We start from the raw sequence: 14,720 nt of genomic DNA on the forward strand, positions 1-14,720 counted from the left end.
TTTTCGAAACTTCGTTTTATCTTTTCCTTCGATTTCGTTTCTTCGCTTTGTACTTTTTAGTTGTTTTTGTATAGCAACTTTTTAGTAAGCGTTTTCGAAATCTTGGTTTTGCCTCTTCCTTTGATTTCGTTTTTTCGCTTGTACTTTTTAGTTGTTTTTGTATAGCAACTTTTTAGTAAGCGTTTTCGAAATCTTGGCTTTTGCTGCTTTAAGGCTTCTTTCTTGGATCCGGGTTTTTCCTCGGACCTCGGGTGTTCGAGTACTTCCCTTTGTTGGGTCCGACCTTGTCGTTGGTCGGCCTTTTAAGTTATTTTTGTAATCTCTTTTTATTTGGCTCTTTTGAACCTTTTCAGAGTTACTTTATAACTTCTCACATTAATTTGAACCTCGTCGCTTTATCTTTGCCGACCTTGTGCGGTCTTTTTGGCAAATGATTTTTTGCGTTTTGCCGAGCATAAATTAATGCGCCTTGGCGGGGTACTTTTTCAGGATTTGTTTCATCACGAGGAAGAACAAAAGAAAATAGAAAGATTTGATTGGTATTTAAAAAAGAAAGAATATTTACAGAGTGTTTACCCTTGACTAGGTCGGGTGCCTTACTTGACCGGGTGTCTCATTAAAAAACCCTGTAGGGGAAAAAGAGTACACCTCGGGTCAAATTTTTCTAGCTGTAGTACCGTCTTAGATTGCAGGCGTGCCAGGCCCTGGGCAGCTCATTGCCTTCTAGGTCGGATATCTTGTAATAGCCTGTTCCTAAGACTTCTGTTACTTTGTAGGGTCCTTTCCAGTTTGCGGCTAGCTTTCCTTCTCCCGACTTTTGTGTTCCGATGTCATTTCGGATTAAAATTAGGTCGTGAGTGGAGAAGCTTCGTTTTATTACCTTCTGATTGTATCTGAGGGCCGTTCGCCGTTTTAAGGCTTCTTCTCGGATCCGGGCCCTTTCTCGGACCTTGGGGAGGAGGTCGAGTTCTTCCTTTTGTGCCTGCGGGTTACCTTCTTCGTTGTAGAAGATGACTCTGGGTGACCCTTCATCTATTTCGATAGGAATCATTGCCTCCATCCCATAAGCTAGTCGGAATGGCGATTCTCCTGTTGTAGAGTGTGGAGTTGTCCGATATGCCCATAGCACCTGGGGGAGCTCTTCAGCCCATGCCCCTTTGGCCTCTTGGAGTCTCCGTTTTAACCCGGCCAAGATGACTTTATTTGCAGCCTCTGCTTGTCCATTGGCTTGTGGGTGCTCGACTGAGGTGAATTGCTGTTTGATTTTTAGTTCGGCCACCAAGTTCTGAAAACTTGTGTCCGTGAACTGTGTTCCATTGTCTGTTGTGATGGAGTAGGGGACTCCGAACCTTGTGACAATATTTTTGTATAGGAATTTGCGACTTTTCTGAGCCGTAATGGTGGCTAAGGGTTCAGCTTCGATCCACTTTGTGAAGTAGTCGACCCCTACTATGAGGTATTTGACTTGCCCCGGTCCTGGGGGGAACGGGCCGAGTAGGTCAAGTCCCCATTTTGCGAAGGGCCATGGTGCAGTGATGCTGATGAGGTCTTCGGGTGGTGCTTTGTGGAAGTTGGCGTGTTTTTGGCAGGGGGGCATATTTTCACAAACTCCGTCGCGTCTTTTTGCAAAGTTGGCCAGTAGAACCCGGCTCGGACTACTTTCTTGGATAACGCCCGAGCTCCGAGGTGGTTCCCACACATGCCTCCGTGGACTTCTTCGAGGACGCTCTTTGTTTCTGAGGTCGGGACGCACCTAAGGAGGGGGTTTGCGAATCCTCTTCTGTATAATACGTCGTGAATTAGTGTATAATTCTGGGCGTCTTTCGTGAGTCTTTTAGCTTCCTTTCTTTCGGTGGGGAGAGTTCCCGACTTCAGGTAATTGAGTATGGGGGTCATCCATCCTTGCTGTTGGTTGGATATATTTAGCGTTTCTTCTTCTCTTGTCACGGAGGGAGATTGTAAGGTTTCCTGGAGGAGACTTCTGTTGTTGCCTCCGGGCTTGGTGCTGGCGAGCTTTGAGAGGGCGTCTGCCCGGGCGTTTTGTTCCCGCGGTATGTGTTGGATCTGTATTTCTGAAAAGTGGCGTAATTGTGCCTGTGTTTGGTCCAGGTATTTCTTCATAGTTGGGTCTTTGGCCTGATAGCTTCCATTTACTTATGATGTGACGACCTGGGAGTCGCTGAAGATCGTGATTTTCTGGGCTCCGACCTCTTCGGCTAGTTTTAGGCCTGCTAGTAGGGCCTCGTATTCGGCTTGGTTGTTCGAAGCCTGGAACTCGAATTTTAGGGATAGTTCTATCCGCGTTCCTTGGTCGCTTTCGAGTATAACCCCTGCTCCACTTCCTGTTTTGTTTGAGGACCCGTCGACATACAGGTTCCATGAGAGTGGGGTTCCAGGGGTCTCAGTGTATTCTGCGACGAAGTCGGCTAGATACTGAGATTTTATGGCAGTCCGGGCTTCATAGTGGAGGTCGAACTCGGACAGTTCCACCGCCCATTGTAGGATTCGTCCCGCCAGGTCTGTTTTTTGTAGGATGTGTCTCATGGGTTGGTTTGTCCGGACTTTGATGGTGTGGGCTTGAAAGTAGGGACGGAGCCTCCGAGCTGTGAACACTAGGGCGTAGGCGAATTTTTCTATTTTCTGATAGTTTAATTCGGCCCCTTGTAGTGCCTTGCTTACAAAGTATATGGGGTGTTGTCCTTGGTTATTTTCTCGTATTAATGCTGAAGCGACTGCTCGATGTCCGACCGAGAGGTATAGTACGAGCTCTTCCCCTTTTAAAGGTCGGGTTAGGATTGGTGGCTGCCCGAGGAATTCCTTAAATTCTTGAAAGGCTTTTTCGCACTCCGGGGTCCATGAGAAGGGTTTCCCTTTCTTTAGGAGTGAGTAGAGAGGTAGTGACTTTATCGCTGATCCTGCCAAGAATCTTGATAGGGCGGCCAGCCTTCCATTCAGTTGTTGTACTTCTTTGACACACGTCGGGCTTTTCATATTGAGTATTGCTTGGCATTTATCCGGGTTCACTTCGATGCCCCTTTGAGTCAGCATGAAGCCTAAGAACTTTCCGGCTTCTGCGGCGAAGGTGCACTTTGTCGGGTTAAGTCTCATGTTGTGTTTTCTGAGGGTGCCGAAGACGCTGGCGAGGTCGGTCAGTAAGTTTCTGTCTTCTTGTGTCTTTACCAGCATGTCGTCGACGTACACCTCTAGCTGTAGTCCGATGTGCTCTGAGAACACTTTGTTCATTAGCCTCTGGTAGGTTGCCCCTGCGTTCTTCAGCCCAAAGGGCATTACTACGTAGCAGTAGTTTGCCCTTGGGGTTATGAACGAGGTTTTTTCTTGGTCGGGTCCGTACATCGGGATTTGATTGTATCCCGAGTATGCGTCCATGAAGGAGAGATATCTGTAGCCTGAGGCTGCGTCTACTAAGGCGTCGATGTTTGGTAGTGGATATGGGTCTTTGGGGCAGGCTTTGTTGAGGTCTGTGTAATCGACACACATCCTCCACTTTCCGTTGGGCTTTTTTACCAGGACCACGTTTGCAAGCCATAGGGGGTATTTTACTTCCCTAATGAACCCTGCATCTAGTAGTGCTTGTACTTGTTCTTCTATCGCTTGCATGCGCTCGGGTCCGAGCTTCCGGCGTCTTTGTTGGACAGGTCGGGATCCCGGGTAAACTGATAGCTTATGGCACATCAAGTCGGGGCTTATGCCTGGCATGTCGGAGGCTTTCCAGGCGAAGAGGTCGGAATTTTCTTTTAAGAGGGTGATGAGTTCCTCTTTTAGGCCCGTTTTGAGGTTCGCTCCTATGTTTGTTATTTTTTCAGGTGTGTTCCTAATCTGGACTTTTTCGGTCTCTCCCTCTGGTTGTGGTCGAAGATCTTCTCGGGACTGCACTCGTCCGAGTTCTATCGTGTTGACCTCCTTCCCTTTTAGGCTCAGGCTTTCGTTGTAGCATCGTCGCGCTAGTTTTTGGTCGCCTTTTAGGGTAGCGATTCCTTTTGCGGTAGGGAACTTCATGCAGAGGTGTGGGGTCGAGACTATAGCTGCCAGTCTGTTTAGGGTTGGTCGCCCAATGAGGGCATTATATGCCGAAGTGACGTCGACCACAATGTAGTCGATGCTTAATGTTTTAGATTGCTCGCCTCTTCCAAAGGTAGTGTGTAGCGGGATGTATCCTAAGGGATGGATCGGGGTGTCCCCTAGCCCAAATAGGTCGGTGGGATAGGGTTTTAGTTCTTTTTCTTCAAGTCCGAGCTTGTCGAATGCCGTTTTGAACAGGATATCTGCCGAGCTTCCCTGGTCAATCAGGGTTCGATGTAAGTTGGCGTTTGCTAGGATAATGGTGACTACCATTGGATCGTCGTGCCCGGGAATTATCCCTTGAGCATCTTCTCGGGTAAATGAGATAGTAGGTAACTCGGGCAGGGGGCTGTCTTCTCGGACATGATAGACTTCTTTGAGGTGTCTTTTTCGCGAGGATCTGGATGTTCCCCCGCCTGCAAAACCTCCATTTATCATGTGAACGTGTCTTTCAGGGGTTCGCGGGGTTTGTTCGGCCCGACCTTCGTTATCTCCCCGCCTTCTCTTCCTGGTCTCTTCTCCTTTTTCTGCTATGTATCTGTCGAGTTTTCCTTCTCTGGCCAGTTTTTCTATAACATTTTTTAGGTCATAGCAGTCGTTAGTAGAATGACCGTAGAGCTTGTGATACTCACAGTATTCGGACCGATCTCTTCCCGCTCTCTTGTGTTTTAGAGGTCGGGGCGGTGGGATCTTTTCGGTGTGGCATACTTCTCTGTAGACGTCTACCAGGGAGACTCGGAGGGAGGTGTAGTTGTGGTACTTCCGTGGCTTGTCCGAGTTGGGGTCTTCTTTTTTCTTTTGTTCCCGATCCCGATCTCGGAGTGGGTAGGTTGATTCCTTCCTAGAAGAGTCTCTTAGCTGGGAGGTTTCCTCCATGTTGATATATTTTTCTGCCCGCTCCTGCACCTCGTATAGGGAGGTCGGGTAGCGCTTGGATAGGGATTGGCTAAACGGTCCCTCTTTTAGGCCGTTTGCTAGTCCCATGATGGCCGCTTCAGTGGGTAAGTGTTGTATGTCCAGGCAGGCTTTGTTGAATCGCTCCATGTATTCTCGGAGAGTTTCTTGGTTACCTTGCTTGATCCCGAGTAGACTGGGGGCATGCTTTGTCTTGTCCTTTTGAATAGAGAATCTTGTTAGGAATTTTTTGGTTAGGTCTTCGAAGCTGGTGATTGATCTTGGTGGCAGGTTGTCGAACCACTTCATGGCTGACTTGGTGAGAGTGGTGGGGAAGGCTTTGCACCGAATCGCGTCGGAGGCATCAACTAGGTACATTCTGCTTCTGAAGTTGCTGAGGTGGTGACTTGGATCGGTGGTGCCGTCGTAGAGATCCATATCGGGTGGTTTGAAGTTTCGCGGTACCTTCTCCTTCATGATCTCTTGCGTGAAGGGATCATGGTTGCCTTCGGGGGTGGTGTCGCGTTCTGTCCGATCTTTCAGGTTGGCCTCTATTTTCCGCAGTTTTTCTTCTAATTCTCTGCGCTTGCGAGCCTCCCTTCTCAGATCTTGTTTAGTTTCTTTTTGCTTCTTTATGTCCTCTTCGAGTTGTTTCAGTCGGTTTTGTTGTGCCCGGACTGCTTCTAGAATTTCTGAGCTCTTTTCTTTTTCGGGATTTTGTGGATCTTTGTTTGGGAGCGATGTCTTTGGGCGATTCTGTTTGTTTCCTCCTGGAGTGCGTGGTGATAGAGGGCTGTCCGGTCGTTCTCCGGTGTCAACTTCCTCCTCTTGTTCTGATGCAGCGTGGTCATTGTTGAGAGGGTCGTCCGCCATGGTAAAGGGATGACTTCCAGGTCCCCGGCAACGGCGCCAATGTTCCGGGGGTTACCTGAAACGTGTAGCTCGGTCGTCTAGAGATGCCCGAGGTGGGGGTCAGGGACCCGAGCTTGATGTGTTGGCGGTTGGTGGTTGTACCTGCAATGACACTCCGATGCTTAAGTTAGCATGGGTCCAAGCAGATATGTGTAGAATGTGGAATGTATGTCATACCTGGGTGCTCCAGTGTATTTATAGTAGTTGGTCGTGATCTTCCCTGGATAAGATATTCTTATCTTATCTTATCTTTTGGGAGTTTTACCTCTATCTTTGCGGAACCGCCTTTCCTAGGCTTTTTCGGCCTTTAGGTTTTGGGCTTCGTTCCTTTTGATGGGCCTTCTTAGCTTTATTTGTCCGAGGTCCGACCTTAGGCGTGGGCCTTGGGATGAGGTCGGACCTTTCATGGATTTTGCCGAGTTTGGAGGAGCTCGGTCAGGGTATGAACAGTGGCCATACAGTTAGGCAACGCGAACGCGCGCTCCACGCGGACGCGTCGCATCTGCGAATCTCATTCCGCGCAGACGCGTGGATGACGCCTCCGCGTCACTTTGCCGCGACCTGTACGGATCAGATTTCACAATCAGCGATTTCTGGGCTGTTTCTGACCCAGTTTTCGGCCCAGAGAACACAGATTAGAGGCTATAAAGTGGGGGAATGCATCCATTCATAATTATTCTTTACATTACTCACAATTTTAGGTTTTAGATATAGTTTTTAGAGGGAGAAGCTCTCTTCTCTCTCTTAGGATTAGGATTAGGATTAGGATTTCAACTTCTTCATCACAGGTTCAATGTTCTTTTAATTTATTTTCTACTTTTATTTATCACTTTAGTTGATTATTTGATGTTGCCAATTTGGCTTATGGATTTCTATGTTCAATCTAACCTTCTATTTAATATAATTTGAGGTATTTCAGACTTATGATTGTTTTTTCTAATTTATGTTATTGATGCTTGTGCTCTATCCAAATTATTTTCATTCAAGTAGATTTTATTCTCTTTTGGCTTTGGTTGATTAATTGGTAACTCTTGAGTTATCAAACTCATTGTTGACTGAAAATTGGAATTCTTCAAGAATTAATTCGAGATCCAATAATTCTAACTTTTCCCAAGGAAAGACTGGAATTAGAGGATTTGAATTAATTCATCCACTTAACTTACCTTCATAGTTAGAGGTTAACATAGTGGGAGAAAAATTCAATTCTCATCACAGTTGATAAGGATAACTGGGATAGGACTTCCAATTTCTCATACTTTGCCAAGAGTTTATTTTACAATCATTTATTTATTTTACTTGTCATTTATTTTATTTGTTCCTCATTCTCAAAATCCCCAATTTATAAATTCATAACCAATAATAAGAACATACCTCCCTACAATTCCTTGAGAAGACGACCCGAGGTTTAAATACTTCGGTTATCAATTTATTTAGGGGTTTGTTACTTGTGACAACCAAAACGTTTGTAAGAAAGGTTGATTGCTTGGTTTAGTAACTATACTTACAACGAGAGTTTACTATAACCTCTAAACCATTAATCTTCAGTTCATCAAAATGGCGCCGTTGCCGGGAAATTGCAAACGTGTGCCTTATTATTGGTTATTGTAAATATTTTTCAAAAAAAATATTTTTTCTTTTACTTGTTTATTTGTTTCTTCTTTTCCCCCTTTATTTCTGACAACTACTATGAATTCTCACCCCTCTCGCTTTGAGTCTAGTTCTAATTTTGTTGCAAGGAATGGAAGCTATAATAGGAATATGCATCAAGGTCAAAGCAATCAAAGATGGATGGAGCCAAGAGGATCTGATCAACCCTTTAGGCAACACCACCTTCCAAGATATCACAGACAAAGACCATCCTACAATGCATACCAAGCTGATAGATATGGTGGACCGCCTAGTAGCTACCAACAAGCCCCACCGTATGCTCAGAGACCATCCTCACAACATGACTTTGAACCACCACACTCACAAGCCCCTTTTCACCATTCACCTCCATATGACCCCAATCTTTATTCACCACACCAACCACCATATGAACCATTCCCAGAACCACCACCTCAATATACACCATCTCCATATCCTTATCAAGAGGAACCACTTCCGTGTTATGAACCTTTTCTCCCAACAAATGAACCCTCCTATCCACCCCAAACCTCCATGGAAACCAAACTTGCCTCTATCATTAGTCTCACCTCTACTCTTCAAGCACTTATATCCCGTTTGGGCCAACCCTCTACACCCAATATTCAACCCTCAAGCTCCACTGCACTTCCATCTCAACCACATAATGATCCACCCATCCCATTACCACCATCCATGGAAGAGCACCCACATCCATCCACCCAAGAGCAACATGATCCCAATGATACTATTGACATAGAATAAGAGAGAAAGGATCATCTTCGCGAATCCATACTTCATAAGGAGCTAGAGGAGGCACTAAAGGTAAAGGTAGTAGAGACCTTTGCAGATGAAGGAGTAGTTGAAGGAAATTATCATAGAAAAGAAGCCATCAAGGAGGATTTGGTACTTGAAGGTGAAGAAACGGTTGAACAAGAAATCATTAAGGATGAATACGATTTCATACTTAAATACCTGGATCAAGCAAGAAATCAATTATCTTCCAGATGTTCGGACACTCAACAGACTCCCATGGCTTCATATGGAGAATCTAATGAAGAACGCAGCACGAAGAAGACATTAGAGACTCCAGTGGACAGCATAGAGCATAACTTCGTACTGGAACAAGTAGAGGACGCTGTCATTGTAGAAGAAGAAGAATTGGTTGAAGATTTAGGAGATGCCGAACCGCCACCTGAATCTAGAGTTGTGGAGAATTCCGTCAAGGATGTTACAATTGATGCTCAAGAGGATGTTGCGCAGTCTCCAATGCAGATATCTTATGAAGAACTGGACGGAATAACCCAAGAAGCAAGTTTTCTTGATGATGATAGTCACCAGTCAAGTCCTCCTAGTAATGAACTTGCATCTGCAAGTGAATTCTTTGAGACAGAAGAATCTTCCCCAAGTGAATACGAAGATGATGCAGAGGTCGATGGTGGACGAAATTGTGATCAACAATAATGGCTCTTTGGCATGTGCCTAAAAACTAACTCAGCACTTTCTTTCCACAACTCCGTTCAACTTAACCAGCAAGTGTACTGGGTCATCCAAGTAATACCTTACGTGAGTAAGGGTCGATCCCACAGAGATTGTTGGTATGAAGCAAGCTATGGTCACCTTGTAAATCTCAGTTAGGCATATTAAATGGTTATGGGTTTCGAAAATTAATAATAAATAGAAAATAAAAAGGGATAGAAATACTTATGTAAATCAATAGTGGGAATTTCAGATAGGCGTGTAGAGATGCTAGATTCCTTTCAAATCTCTACTTTCTTATTACTTTCATCCAATCCTTCTTATTCTTTTCCATGGCAAGCTGTATGTAGGGCATCACCATCATCAATGGCTACTTTTAATCCTCTCGGGAAAATGGTCCTATGCGCTGTCACTGCACGGCTAATCGTCTGGAGGCATCACCCTTGTTGATAGCTACATCTCATCCTCTCAGTGAAAATGGTCCAAATGCTCTGTCACAGCACGGCTAATCATCTGTCGGTTCTCAATCAGGTTGGAATAGAATCCATTGATTCTTTTGCGTTTGTCATCACGCCCAGCCTTCAGGAGTTTGAAGCTCGTCACAGTCATTCAATACCGGAATCCTACTCGGAATACCACAGACAAGGTTAGACTTTCCGGATTCCCGGGATCCTACTCGGAATACCACAGACAAGGTTAGACTTTCTGGATCCCCATGAATGCCGCCATCTATCTAGCTTATACCACGAAGATTCTGTTGGGGAATCTAAGAGATATGCGCCCGGCCTAGAGTAGAACGGAAGTGGTTGTCAGTCACGCGCGTTCATAGGTGAGAATGATGATGAGTGTCACGGATCATCACATTCATCAAAGTGTTGTGCAACGTATATCTTGGAATAAGAATAAAAGAGAATTGAATGGAAAGTAATGGTGATTGTATTGAAACTTGAGGTACAGCAGAGCTCCACACCCTTAATCTATGGTGTGCAGAAACTCCACCGTTGAAAATACATAAGTGAAAGGTTCAGGCATGGCCGAATGGCCAGCCCCCTGAACGATCAAAAGACCGAATGATCAAAGACTAAACAGTCAAAAGATTAAACTGTCAAAAGATGTCTAATACAATAGTAAATTATCCTATTTATACTAGACTAGCTACTAGGGTTTACATGAGTAAGTAATTGATGCATAAATCCACTTCCGGGGCCCACTTGGTGTATGCTTGGGCTGAGCTTGATCTATCCACGAGCTGAGGCTTCTCTTGGAGTTGAACTCCAAGTTATAACGTGTTTTGGGCGTTCAACTCCGGATCATGACGTGTTTCTGGCGTTTAACTCCAGACAGCAGCATGTACTTGGCGTTCAACACCAAGTTACGTCGTCAATTTCCGAATAAAGTATGGACTATATATATTGATAGAAAGCTCTGGATGTCTACTTTCCAACGCCATTGAGAGCGCGCCATTTGGAGTTCTGTAGCTCCAGATAATCTATTTTGAGTGCAGGGAGGTCAGATTGCAACAGCATCAGCAGTCCTTTTGTCAGCCTTTTTCAGAGTTTTCCTCAAGTCCCTCAATTTCAGCCAGAAATTACCTGAAATCAAAGAAAAACACACAAACTCATAGTAAAGTCCAGAAATGTGAATTTAACATAAAAACTAATGAAAACATCCCTAAAAGTAGCTTGAACTTACTAAAAACTACCTAAAAACAATGCCAAAAAGCGTATAAATTATCCGCTCATCACAACACCAAACTTAAATTGTTGCTTGTCCCCAAGCAACTGAAAATCAAATAGGATAAAAAGAAGAGAATATACTATAAATTCCAAAATATCAATGAATATTAATTCTAATTAGATGAGCGGGACTTGTAGCTTTTTGCTTCTGAACAGTTTTGGCATTTCACTTTTTCTGCTTGCTTTTTCTTTTTGTTTCTATATTTTTTTTTCGCCACTCTCTTTTTTTTTTCTCGCAAGCTTTTGCTATTCACTGCTTTTTCTTGCTTCAAGAATCAATTTCATGATTTTTCAGATTGTCAATAACATTTCTCCTTGTTCATCATTCTTTCAAGAGCCAACAATTTTAACATTCATAAACAACAAGATCAAAGACATATGCACTGTTCAAGCATTCATTCAGAAAACAAAAGTATTGTCACCACATCAATATAATTAAACTAAATTCAAGGATAAATTCGAAATTCATGTACTTCTTGTTCTTTTGGATTAAAACATTTTTCATTTAAGAGAGATGAAGGAGTAATGGATTTATTCATAACTTTAAGACATAGTTACTAAATTACTAATGATCATGAAGTAGAGACACAAAACATAGATAAGCATACAACATAAAAAAACGAAAAGCAGAAAGAAATAAGAACAAGGAATGAATCCACCTGAGTGAGAGTGGCACCTTCTTGAAGGTCCAATGGTGCTTTTTGAGCTCCTTTATGTCTCTTCCTTGCTTCTGTTGCATGATTCCTAGTAATTTTGGTGTTCCTATCCTTAGTTGCTCCCAATAATTGTGTGGAGGACAATTTATCCCCTGAGGTATCTCAGGGATCTCTTGATTTGCAGTCAAATATTCTACCACTGAGCTATAAACCCTTTACATGAGTCTTTCCATCTCCCATGACTCAGAGGTGGAAGCTTTTGTCTTCCCTTTTTTCTCTTCTTCATTTTTTTTTGGATGTCTCTGGCCTTAGGTGCCATTAATGGTTATGAAAAAGCAAAAATCTATGCTTTTACCACACTAAACTTAGAAAATTGCTCGCCCTCGAGCAAGAGAAGAAAGAAAGGATGAAGAATAAGAAGAAGATATGGAAGAGATTGAGGGATGTGTGTATTCGGCTATATGGGTGGGATTGGGTGGGAAAGTGAATTTGAATTTTAAAGGTAGGTGGGGTGTATGGGGAAGAGTGGATAGATGTAGGTGGTGAATGAAAAACAGAAGGGATGACCATGAATGGAGAGAGAGGGTGAGGTAGGTGGGGATCCTGTGGGGTTCACAGATCCTGAGATGATTCTGTGGGGTCCACAGATCTTGAGGTGTCAAGGATTTACATCCCTGCACCAATTAGGCATGTAAAATGCCTTTGCACACCATTCTGGCGTTTAAACGCCGAGATGATGCATACTCCGGGCGTTCAACGCCCATGTGTAGCGTGTTTCTGGCATTGAACGCCAGTTCCATGCTTGTTACTGGCGTTCAGCGCCAGCTTTTCCTCTAGGCATATTCCTGGCGTTCAAACGCCAGAATGTTGCTTGTTTCTGGCGTTCAGCGCCAGATTCATGCTCTCTTTTGGCGTTGAACGCCAGCCAGATGCTCCTTACTGGCGTTGAATGCCAGTCTGTCCTTCCTCCAGGGTGTGATTTTTCTTTTGCTGTTTTTGATTCTGTTTTTAATTTTTATATTTTTTTCGTGACTTCACATGATCATGTACCTAATAAAACACAAAATAACAATAGAATAAAATAAAATAAAAATTAGATAAATAAAATTGGGTTGCCTCCCAACAAGCGCTTCTTTAATGTCAATAGCTTGACAGTGGGCTCTTATGGAGCCACAAGGTGATCAGGTCAATGTTGTATAGTCCCAACACCAAACTTAGAGTTTGGATATGGGGTCTTAACACCAAACTTAGAGTTTGGTTGTGGCCTCCCAACACCAAACTTAGAGTTTGACTGTGGGGGCTCTTCTTGACTCTGAACTGAGAGAAGCTCTTCATGCTTACTCTCTTTTGTCACAGAGGGATGGCCCTGTACCTTAAACACAAGGTACTCCCCATTCAATTGAAGGACTAATTCACCTCTGTTGATATCTATCACAGCTCCTGCTGTGGCTAGGAAAGGTCTTCCAAGGATGATGCATTCATCCTCTTCCTTCCTAATGTCTAAGATTATGAAATCAGCAGGGATGTAAAGGCCTTCAACCTTTACTAACACGTCCTCTACTATTCCATAAGCTTGTCTCAATGACTTGTCTGCCAATTGTAATGAGAACAAGGCAGGTTGTACCTCAATGATCCCCAGCTTCTCCATTACAGAGAGTGGCATAAGATTTATCCCGGACCCTAGATCACATAGAGCTTTTTCAAAGGTCATGGTGCCTATGGTACAAGGTATTAAGAACTTGCCAGGATCTTGTCTCTTTTGAGGTAAAATTTGCTGAATCCAGGTATCCAGTTCACTAATGAGCAAAGGAGGTTCACTTTCCCAAGTCTCATTACCAAACAACTTGGCGTTCAGCTTCATGATAGCTCCTAAATATTGAGCAACTTGCTCTCCAGTCACATCTTCATCCTCTTCAAAGGAAGAATAGTCTTCAGAGCTCATGAATGGCAGAAGGAGATTTAATGGAATCTCTATGGTCTCTATATGAGCCTCATATTCCTTTGGATCCTTAATAGGAAACTCCTTCTTGCTTGAGGGACGTCCCAGGAGGTCTTCCTCAATAGGATTTTCGTCCTCCTCCTCCCTTGTGCATTCGGCCATGTTCATTACATCAATGGCCTTGCACTCTCCTTTTGGATTCTCTTCTGTATTGCTTGGGAGAATACTGTGAGGAGTTTCAATGACTTTCTTACTCAGCTGGCCCACTTGTGCCTCCAGATTTCTGATGGAGGATCTTGTTTCACTCATGAAACTGAAAGTGGCCTTTGACAGATCAGAGACTAGATTGGCTAAATTAGAAGTGTTTTGTTCAAAATTCTCTATCTGTTGCTGAGAAGATGATGGAAAAGGCTTGCTATTGCTCAGCCTATTGTGTCCACTATTGTTAAAGACTTGTTGAGGCTTTTGTTGATCCTTCCATGAGAAATTTGGATGATTTCTCCATGATGAATTATAGGTGTTTCCATAAGGTTCACCCATGTAATTAACCTCTGCCATTGCAGGGTTCTCAGGATCATAAGCTTTTTCAGAAGCTGCCTCTTTAGTACTGTTGGATGCATTTTGCCATCCATTCAGACTTTGAGAGATCATGTTGACTTGCTGAGTCAACACTTTGTTCTGAGCCAATATGGCATTCAGAGCATCAATTTCAAGAACTCCCTTCCTCTGAGGTGTCCCATTATTCACGAAATTCCTCTCAGAAGTGTACATAAATTGGTTATTTGCAACCATGTCAATGAGTTCTTGAGCTTCTGCAGGTGTTTTCTTTAGGTGAATTGATCCACCTACAGAATGGTCCAATGACATTTTCGAAAATTCAGATAGGCCATAATAGAATATATCTAATATGGTCCATTCTGAAAACATGTCAGATGGACATCTTTTGGTCAGCTGCTTGTATCTTTCCCAAGCTTCATAGAGGGATTCACCATCTTATTGTTTGAAGGTCTGAACATCCACTCTAAGCTTGCTCAGCTTTTGAGGAGGAAATAATTTATCCAAGAAAGTCGTGACCAGCTTATCCCAAGAGTCCAAGCTATCCTTAGGTTGTGAATCCAACCATATTCTAGCTCTGTCTCTTACAGCAAAAGGGAAAAGCATGTGTCTGTAGACTTCAGGATCAACTCCATTCGTCTTAACAGTCTCACAAATCTGCAAGAACTCAGTTAAAAACTGGTAAGGATCTTCAGATGGAAGTCCATAAAACTTGCAGTTCTGTTGTATTAAAGCAACTAGTTGAGGCTTAAGCTCAAAATTATTGGCTCCAATGGCAGGAATGGAGATGCTTCTTCCATCAAATTTGGACGTTGGCTTTGTGAAGTCACCAAGCATTCTCCTTGC

Source organism: Arachis stenosperma, chromosome 1, assembly GCF_014773155.1.
Source record: "Arachis stenosperma cultivar V10309 chromosome 1, arast.V10309.gnm1.PFL2, whole genome shotgun sequence".
NCBI lineage: Eukaryota > Viridiplantae > Streptophyta > Magnoliopsida > Fabales > Fabaceae > Arachis > Arachis stenosperma.